Consider the following 9,196-nt stretch of genomic DNA (forward strand, 5'->3'; position numbering starts at 1 on the left):
ATAGTCATTCAAGAGAAGATTGTTTAATTTCATCTAATTGTATGGTTTTGAGAAATCTTCTTACTATTGATTCCTAGTTTTACTGTGCACTGATGCAAGAGTGTAGTTGGTATCACTTTGTTGTCTTTCAATTTGTGGAAAATTGTTTTATGGCCAATTCTCTGATCAATTTTAAGAGTATGTGCCATGTGCAGATGAAATCAATGTATGTTCTGCTGTTGTTGGTAGTGTAGTCTCTAGATATTTGTTAGGTCTTTTTGGTCAAGTGTTGAGTTCATGTCCTGAATATATTTGATAGTTTCCTGCTTTAATGATATGTCCAATATGTCAGTTGAGTGATAAAGTCTCCCACTATTAGTGTGTGTTTATCTAAATGTCTTCGAAGATCTCTAAGAACTTGCTTTATGATTCCTGCTGCTTTTGGGTGCATACATATTTAAAATAATTACGTTCTCTTGTTGAACTGAGCACTTTACTATTATGTAATGTTCTTCTTTGTCTTTTTTGATCATTGTTGATTGAAAATCTGTTTTGTCTGAAATTAGAGTAGCAACCCCTGTTTTCTGTGTATATTTATTTTTTTGCCTTGTACATTTTTGTCCATTCCTTCACTTTGAGACTATAGGTATCATTGCATGTGAGATGCATCTTTTGAAGAAAGCATACACTTGGATTTTGCTTCTTTACCCTATTTACCACATTGTGCCTTTTCAATGGGGAATTTAGCTCATTTACATTCAAAGCTACTATTTATATGTGTGGGTTTGATCCTGTCATCATGTTGTTAGCTGGTTTTATGCAGATTTTTTTGGTTGCTTTATATTGTCAATGGTCTATGTACTTAAGTATGTTGTTTTGGTGGCTGGTAATGGTCTTTCATTTTCATGTTTAGCTCTCCTTGAAGGGCCTCTTGTAGGGCTCGTCTGGTGGTAAAAAATTTTCTTAACGTTTGGCTGTCTGAGAAACATTTTATTTGCCCTTCACTTATGAAGCAAAGTTTGATTGGATATGCATATTTTGATTGGAGTTTCTTTTCTTTAAGAATGCTAAATATAGGCCCACAATCTCTTCTGGTTTATAGGTTTTCTGCTGAAAGGTCTGCTAACAGCCTGATGGTGTTGGCTATTTGCACTTACTCCTAGGGCCTCGTACCAGGCCCCCAGCTTTGTTGTCTGGCTCCTTGATGTTTACCATCCTCACTAGAATGGCCAAAATGTTCCTGTCTACTGGCCCCAACACTTTGAAGGGGATGTCAGCAAAAGTGCTTTGCAGGGGTGGTATAAGTGGGATCTGTGTTTGCTCACATAAGCCAGAAGCCATGGCAGAGGTGGTGTGATGATGGATTTTCCAGTGTCTGTGCTGACACTCATGTCAGTGGCAGTGGTAGCACAGTGGGAGTAGGGCACTGACAGGGGAAGCAGTGGGACAGTAAATTACATGTTCACATGTACACCATTGTGAGAGAGGAAGAGTGGTCACCATCTTGGAAGAAGCCTCCAGTGGTGGGAGGCTGTTGGTGCGCTGGTCACCTGGGTGGGGACCAGTCTGCTAGAGCTCTCTGATTGTTAGGTCTGGCTTCCAGCAAAGGAGCTATAATGAGGCCCCCCTGAGAAGCACTCTGGTTGGGCAGCTTATTTCTATCAAGCTACCAATGTCATTTTTCAAAGAGTTGGAAAAACTATTTTAAAATTCATATAGAAACAAAATAGAGCCAGAATACCCAAGGTAATTCTAAGCAAGAGCTGCAAAACTGGAGGCATCGCATTACCTCAATTTAAAGTATACTACAATGCTACAGTAACAAAAACAGCATGATGCAAGAAAAAAAAAAAAAAAGAAAAACTCATAGACCAATGGAGCAATGGAGAACTCAGAAATGAAACACATGCCTACAACCATCTGATCTTTGACAAGGCCAACAAAAACAGACAACATAGATAAAATCTCTATTTAATCAATGGTGCTGGAGTAACTGACCCACGATATGCAGAATGATGAAACTGGACTCTTTCTTTTCACCATATATAAAAATCAACTCAAAGAGAATTAAGTACTTAAAAGTAACACTTCAAGGTATAAAAATCCTAGAAGAATACCAGGCAAATGTACTTTTCAACATCATTCTTGGCAAAAAATTTATTGTTCAATCCCCTAAAGCAATTACAAATAAAAACCACTGACAAGTGAGACCTAACTATACTAAATAGCTTCTTCGCAGCAAAACAAACTATCATCAGAGTAAACAGACAACCTACAGAATGAGAGAAAATATTCACAAACTGTACATCTGAATAAGGTCTATCATCAAGAATTTATAAAGAACTTAAACATTTTGAGAAACAAATCAAATAACTCCATTGAATAATGGGCAAAAGACATGAATAGTTACTTCTCAAGGAGAATATACCAGCAACCAACAAACATATGAAAAAATATTCATCATCACTAATAATCAGAGAAATTCAAGTCAAAACAACAATGAGATACCATCTCACACCAGTCAGAGTGGTGACTATTAAAAAAAAAAAAAAAAAAAAACAGATGACAACAAGGCTGCAGAGGAAAGGGAATGCTTATACACTGCTGGTAGAAATGTAAATTAGTTCAGCCACTATGGAAAGCATTTTGGAGATTCCTTAAAGAACTTAAAACAGAGCTACTATTTGATCTAGCAATCCCATTACTGGATATATACCCTAAAGATAATAGTATTGTAGAAAAAAGTCACATACACGCTTACGTTTGTTGCCATGCCATTCACAATGTCAAAGATATTGAATCAATCTAGATGGCCATCATTGGTAGATTGAATATAACAAATATGATCCCTAATGTAGAATACTCTGAAACCGTAAAAATAAATAAAATTATGACCTTTGCAGCAACATGGATAGAGTTGTATTATATTATTCTAAACTAATTAATGCAAGAACAGAAAAGTAATTACCTCATGTTCTCACTTATATCTGACAACTAAATACTGAGGACACATAGACATAATCATAAGAACAATAGACAGTGTAGACAACTAAAGAAGGCAGGGATGGAGGGGGTGCCGTGTTGAAAAACTACATACCACATGTTTTATTCACTACCTGGGCACAATATATCCATGAAAGGAACCTGCACATACACCCTATGTGTTTAAAATAAAAATTTAAAAATAAAGATTTCTCATTTGCATGAATTGGAAGAATTAATATTAATATAAAAATTTGTATGGAATCACAAAAGACCGTGAACAACCAAAGCATTCTAGAGCAAAAATCAAAACAACACAAAACCAAACAGAAAATGAGTACCTGATGTCTAAATCTATTACAAAGCTATATTAATCAAAGCAGTTTGGTATTGGCACAAAAGCAAATGCATGGGCCATTTAAACAGAACATATACCCAGAAAGAACACACTGATTTATGGTCAATTTACTTTTGAGAAAGGTTCTAACAACACTCAATGGAGAAAGGACAATCTCTTCTATAAATGGTGTTAGTAAAACTGGATACTCACAAGCAGATGATTAAAATTGGAACTCTATGTAACACTATATACAACTATCAATTAAAAATACATTGAAGACTTAAACATAAGACCTAAAAGTGTAAAATTATTTAAAAAACATATAGGGAAACTTCTCTATGACTTTAGGATGGGCAAAATTTCTTGGATATGGCCCCAAAGCACAGCCAAAAAACAAAAAATAAAAATAGGCAAACAGACGTACATCAAACTAAAAAAGCTTCCACACAACAACAACAACAACAACAACAACAACAAACAATTAATATAGTAAAAAGAAATACCATGAACTGGGAGAATATAGTTGCTAACCATAACTCTGATAAGGAGCTAATATTAAAAATCTATGAGGAACTCAAACAATTCAGAAAACAAACAAATGACCCAACAAAAATGAGCAAAGGACCTCAATAAACATATCTCAAGAGAAGACATACAAAGGGCCAACATACACATAAAAAATACTAATCATCACTGATTATCAGGGAAATGGACATTAAAACCACAATGACATATCTCCTTACAGTAATGTAAATTAGTGTAGCCATTATGAAAAAGGTTATGGAGGTTCCTCAGAAAACTAAAAATGTCATTATCATATTATCTAGTAATTTTATTTCTGGACATATATTCAAAGAAATAGTAATCAGTATGCTGAAGAAATTTTTGTGCTCCTGTGTTTATTACAGCATTATTTACAATTACCAAGATAGGCAAACAACCTAGGTGCCCACCACATGATAAATCAATAAAGAAAATGTGATGTATACATGCAATGGAATACTCTTCAACTTTAAAGAAGGAAAAAGTCTGTCATTTTGACAATGTGGATAAATGTCGAGGACATTATACTAAGTTCAATAAGTGAGACACAGAAAGTTAATACCTCATAATCTTACGAAGGTGAACTAACCATTGTGGAGAGTAGAATGATGGCAACCAGGGTCTGGGGTAGGGAAGTAGATGAGGAAAGGGGGCTGTTAATCAAAGGGTACAAAGTTTTGGTTAGATGTGGAAAATAATCTTTAGTTATATATTGCACAGAATGGTAACTATAATGTATAATAACGGATTGCATATGTCAAAATTGTTAAAACAGTAAATTACAAATGTTTTCACCACAAAAAGATAAATATGTGAGGTAATATAATAGTTGATTTGCCTGATTTAATCATTCCGCACTGTAATAATATATTACATCCATAGTACACCATAGATATATACAATTATTTGTTTTCAATTATAAATAGAAATTTTAAAAAACCTAAAAATTGAATTACCATATTATCCTACAATCCCCTCTCATTATATATCCAAATAAGTTGAAATCAGAATCTGGAAAAGGAATTTGCCCTCTCATCTTCTTTGCAGCATTATTCAAAAAAGCCAAGGCAGCACTTCTCCGAGCAGATGTCTAGAGCAGAGTCAGCCAGCATGACCGAGTGCCGCGTCCCCTTCTCGCTCCTGCGGGGCCCCAGGTGGGACCCCTTCCGCGACTGGTACACTCACAGACGCATCTTCGACCAGACCTTCGGGCTGCCCCACTGCCCGAGGAGTGGTCGCAGTGGTTCAGCAGCAGCAGTTGGCCAGGCAACGTGCGCCCCCTGCCCCCCGTCGCGATCAAGAGCCCCACAGTGGCCACGCCCACCTACAGTGGGGCACTCGCCTACAGTGGGGCAGCTCAGCAACGGGCTCTTGGAGATCCAGCACATGGTGGACAGCTGGCGACTGTCCCTGGATGTCAACCACTTTGTCCCTGACGAGCTAACAGTTAACACCAAGGATGGCATGGCAGAGATAACCGGCAAGCAGGAGGAGTGGCAAGACGAGCATGAATGCTTAGAGATTTTGTCACCACCAGGCCCGCCTTACAAGAGACCCTGAAGGAAGCACTAAACGTGGAAAGGAACAACCAGTACCAGCCATTGCAAAAACATGCCAAAATGTAAAGAACATCGAGGCTAGGAAGAAACTGCATCAACTAATGAGCAAAATAAACAGTTAATATCATAATGACAGGATCAAGTTCACACATAACAATATTAACCTTAAAAGTAAATGGACTAAAAGCTCCAATTAAAAGACACAGACTGGCAAACTGGATAAAGAGTCAAGACCCATCAGTTTGCTGTATTCAGGAGACCCATCTCACATGCAGAGACATACATAGGCTCAAAATAAAGGGATGGAGGAAGATCTACCAAGCAAATGGAGAACAAAAAAAGGCAGGGGTTGCAATACTAGTCTCTGATAAAACAGACTTTAAACCATCAAAGATCAAAAGAGACAAAGAGGACCATTACATAATGGTAAAGGGATCAATTCAAGAGGAAGAGCTAACTATCCTAAATATATATGCACCCAATACAGGAGCACCCAGATTCATAAAGCAAGTCCTTAGAGACTTACAAAGAGGCTTAGACTCCCATACAATAATAATGGGAGACTTTAACACCCCACTGTCAACATTAGACAGATCAATGAGACAGAAAGTTAACAAGGATATCCAGGAATTGAACTCATCTCTGCAGCAAGCAGACCTAATAGACATCTACAGAACTCTCCACTCCAAATCAACAGAATATACATTCTACTCAGCACCACATCACACTTATTACAAAATCGACCACATAATTGGAAGAAAAGCACTCCTCAATAATTGTACAAGAACAGAAATTATAACAAACTGTCTCTCAGACCACAGTGCAATCAAACTAGAACTCAGGACTAAGAAACTCAATCAAAACCGCTCAACTACATGGAAATTGAATAACCTGCTCTTGAATGACTACTGAGTACATAACAAAATGAAGGCAGAAATAAAGATGTTCTTTGAAACCAATGAGAACAAAGATACAACATACCAGAATCTCGGGGACACATTTAAAGCAGTGTGTAGAGGGAAATTTATAGCACTAAATGCCCACAAGAGAAAGCTGGAAAGATCTAAAATTGACACTCTAACATCACAATTAAAAGAACTAGAGAAGCAAGAGCAAACACATCCAAAAGCTAGCAGAAGGCAAGAAATAACTAAGATCAGAGTAGAACTGAAAGAGATAGAGACACAAAGAAACCCTCCAAAAATCAATGAATCCAGGAGTTGGTTTTTTGAAAAGATCAACAAAATTGATAGACCGCTAGCAAGACTAATAAAGAAGAAAAGAGAGAAGAATCAAATAGATGCAATAAAAAATGATAAAGCGGATATGACCACTGACCCCACAGAAATACAAACTACCATCAGAGAATAATATAAACTCCTCTACACAAATAAACTAGAAAACCAAGAAGAAATGGATAATTTCCTGGACAATTACACTCTCCCAAGACTAAACCAGGAAGAAGTTGAATCCCAGAATAGACCAATAGCAGGCCCTGAAATTCAGGCATTGATTAATAGCCTAGCAACCAAAAAAAGTCCAGGACCAGATGGATTCACAGCTAAATTCTACCAGAGGTACAAGGAGGAGCTGGTACCATTCCTTCTGAAACTATTCCAATCAACAGAAAAAGAGGGAATCCTCCCTAACTCATTTTATGAGGCCAACATCATCCTGATACCAAAACCTGGCAGAGACACAACAAAAAAAGAGAATTTTAGACCAATATCCCTGATGAACATCGAAGCAAAAATCCTCAATAAAATACTGGCAAACCGGATCCAGCAGCACATCAAAAAGCTTATCCACCATGATCAAGTGGGCTTCATCCCTGGGATGCAAGGCTGGTTCACCATACACAAATCAATAAACGTAATCCAGCATATAAACAGAACCAAAGACAAAAACCACATGATTATCTCAATAGATGCAGAAAAGTCCTTTGACAAAATTCAACAGCCTTTCATGCTAAAAATGCTCAATAAATTCGGTATTGATGGAACGTATCTCAAAATAATAAGAGCTATTTATGACAAACCCACAGCCAATATCATACTGAATGGGCAAAAACTGGAGAAATTCCCTTTGAAAACGGGCACAAGATAAGGATGCCCTCTATCACCACTCTTATTCAACATAGTGTTGGAAGTTCTGGCTAGGGCAATCAGGCAAGAGAAAGAAATCAAGGGTATTCAGTTAGGAAAAGAAGAAGTCAAATTGTCCTTGTTTGCAGATGACATGATTGTATATTTAGAAAACCCCATCATCTCAGCCCAACATCTCCTTAAGCTGATGAGAAACTTTAGCAAAGTCTCAGAATACAAAATAAATGTGCAAAAATCACAAGCATTCTTATACACCAGTAACAGACAAACAGAGAGTAAAATCATGAATGAACTTCCATTCACAATTGCTTCAAAGAGAATAAAATACCTAGGAATCCAACCTACAAGGGATATAAAGGACCTCTTCAAGGAGAACTACAAACCACTGCTCAGTGAAATCAAAGAGGACACAAACAAATGGAAGAACATACCATGCTCATGGATAGGAAGAATCAATATCGTGAAAATGGCCATATTGTCCAAGGTAATTTATAGATTCAATATCATCCCCACCAAGCTTCCAATGAGTTTCTTCACAGAATTGGAAAAACTGCTTTAAAGTTCATATGGAACCAAAAAAGAGCCCACATTGCCAAGACAATTCTAAGTCAAAAGAACAAAGCTGGAGGCATCACGCTACCTGATTTCAAACTATACTACAAGGCTACAGTAACCAAAACAAATTGGTACTGGTACCAAAACAGAGATATAGACCAATGGAACAGAATAGAGTCCTCAGAAATAATGCCACACATCTACAGCCATCTGATCTTTGACAAACCTGAGAAAAATAAGAAATGGGGAAAGGATTCCCTATTTAATAAATGGTGCTGGGAAAATTGGCTAGCCATAAGTCGAAAGCTGAAAGTGGATCCTTTCCTTCCTCCTTATACGAAAATTAATTCAAGATGGATTAGAGATTTAAATGTTAGACCTAATACCATCAAAACCCTAGAAGAAAACCTAGGTAATACCATTCAGGACATAGGCATGGGCAAGGACTTCATGTATAAAACACCAAAAGCAATGGCAACAAAAGCCAAAATTGACAAATGGGATCTCATTAAACTAAAGAGTTTCTGAACAGCAAAAGAAACTACCATCAGAGTGAACAGGCAACCTACAGAATGGGAGAAAATTTTTGCAATCTACTCGTCTGACAAAGGGCTAATATCCAGAACCTACAAAGAACTCAAACAAATTTACAAGAAAAAAAAAACAACCCCATCAAAAATTGGGCAAAGGATATGAACAGACATTTCTCAAAAGAAGACATTCATACAGCCAACAGACACATGAAAAAATGCTCATCATCACTGGCCATCAGAGAAATGCAAATCAAAACCACAATGAGATACCATCTCACACCAGTTAGAATGGCGATCATTAAAAAGTCAGGAAACAACAGGTGCTGGAGAGGATGTGGAGAAATAGGAACACTTTTACACTGTTGGTGGGACTGTAAACTACTTCAACCATTATGGAAAACAGTATGGCGATTCCTCAAGTATCTAGAAGTAGAAGTACCATATGACCCAGCCATCCCATTACTGGGTATATACCCAAAGGATTATAAATCATGCTGCTATAAAGACACATGTACACGTATGTTTATTGCGGCACTATTTACAATAGCAAAGACTTGGAATCAACCCAAATGTCCATCAGTGACAGACTGGATTAAGAAA

General features: G+C 37.2%; 1 pseudogene; it reads left to right on the plus strand.

Moving 5' to 3' along the window:
- The first annotated feature begins 4,938 nt into the window (after nucleotides 1-4,938).
- Nucleotides 4,939-5,404, plus strand: LOC103232071 (heat shock protein beta-1 pseudogene; annotated as a pseudogene).
- The last annotated feature ends 3,792 nt before the right edge of the window (nucleotides 5,405-9,196 follow it).

This window comes from Chlorocebus sabaeus, chromosome X (genome assembly GCF_047675955.1).
Source record: "Chlorocebus sabaeus isolate Y175 chromosome X, mChlSab1.0.hap1, whole genome shotgun sequence".
NCBI classification, from domain to species: domain Eukaryota; kingdom Metazoa; phylum Chordata; class Mammalia; order Primates; family Cercopithecidae; genus Chlorocebus; species Chlorocebus sabaeus.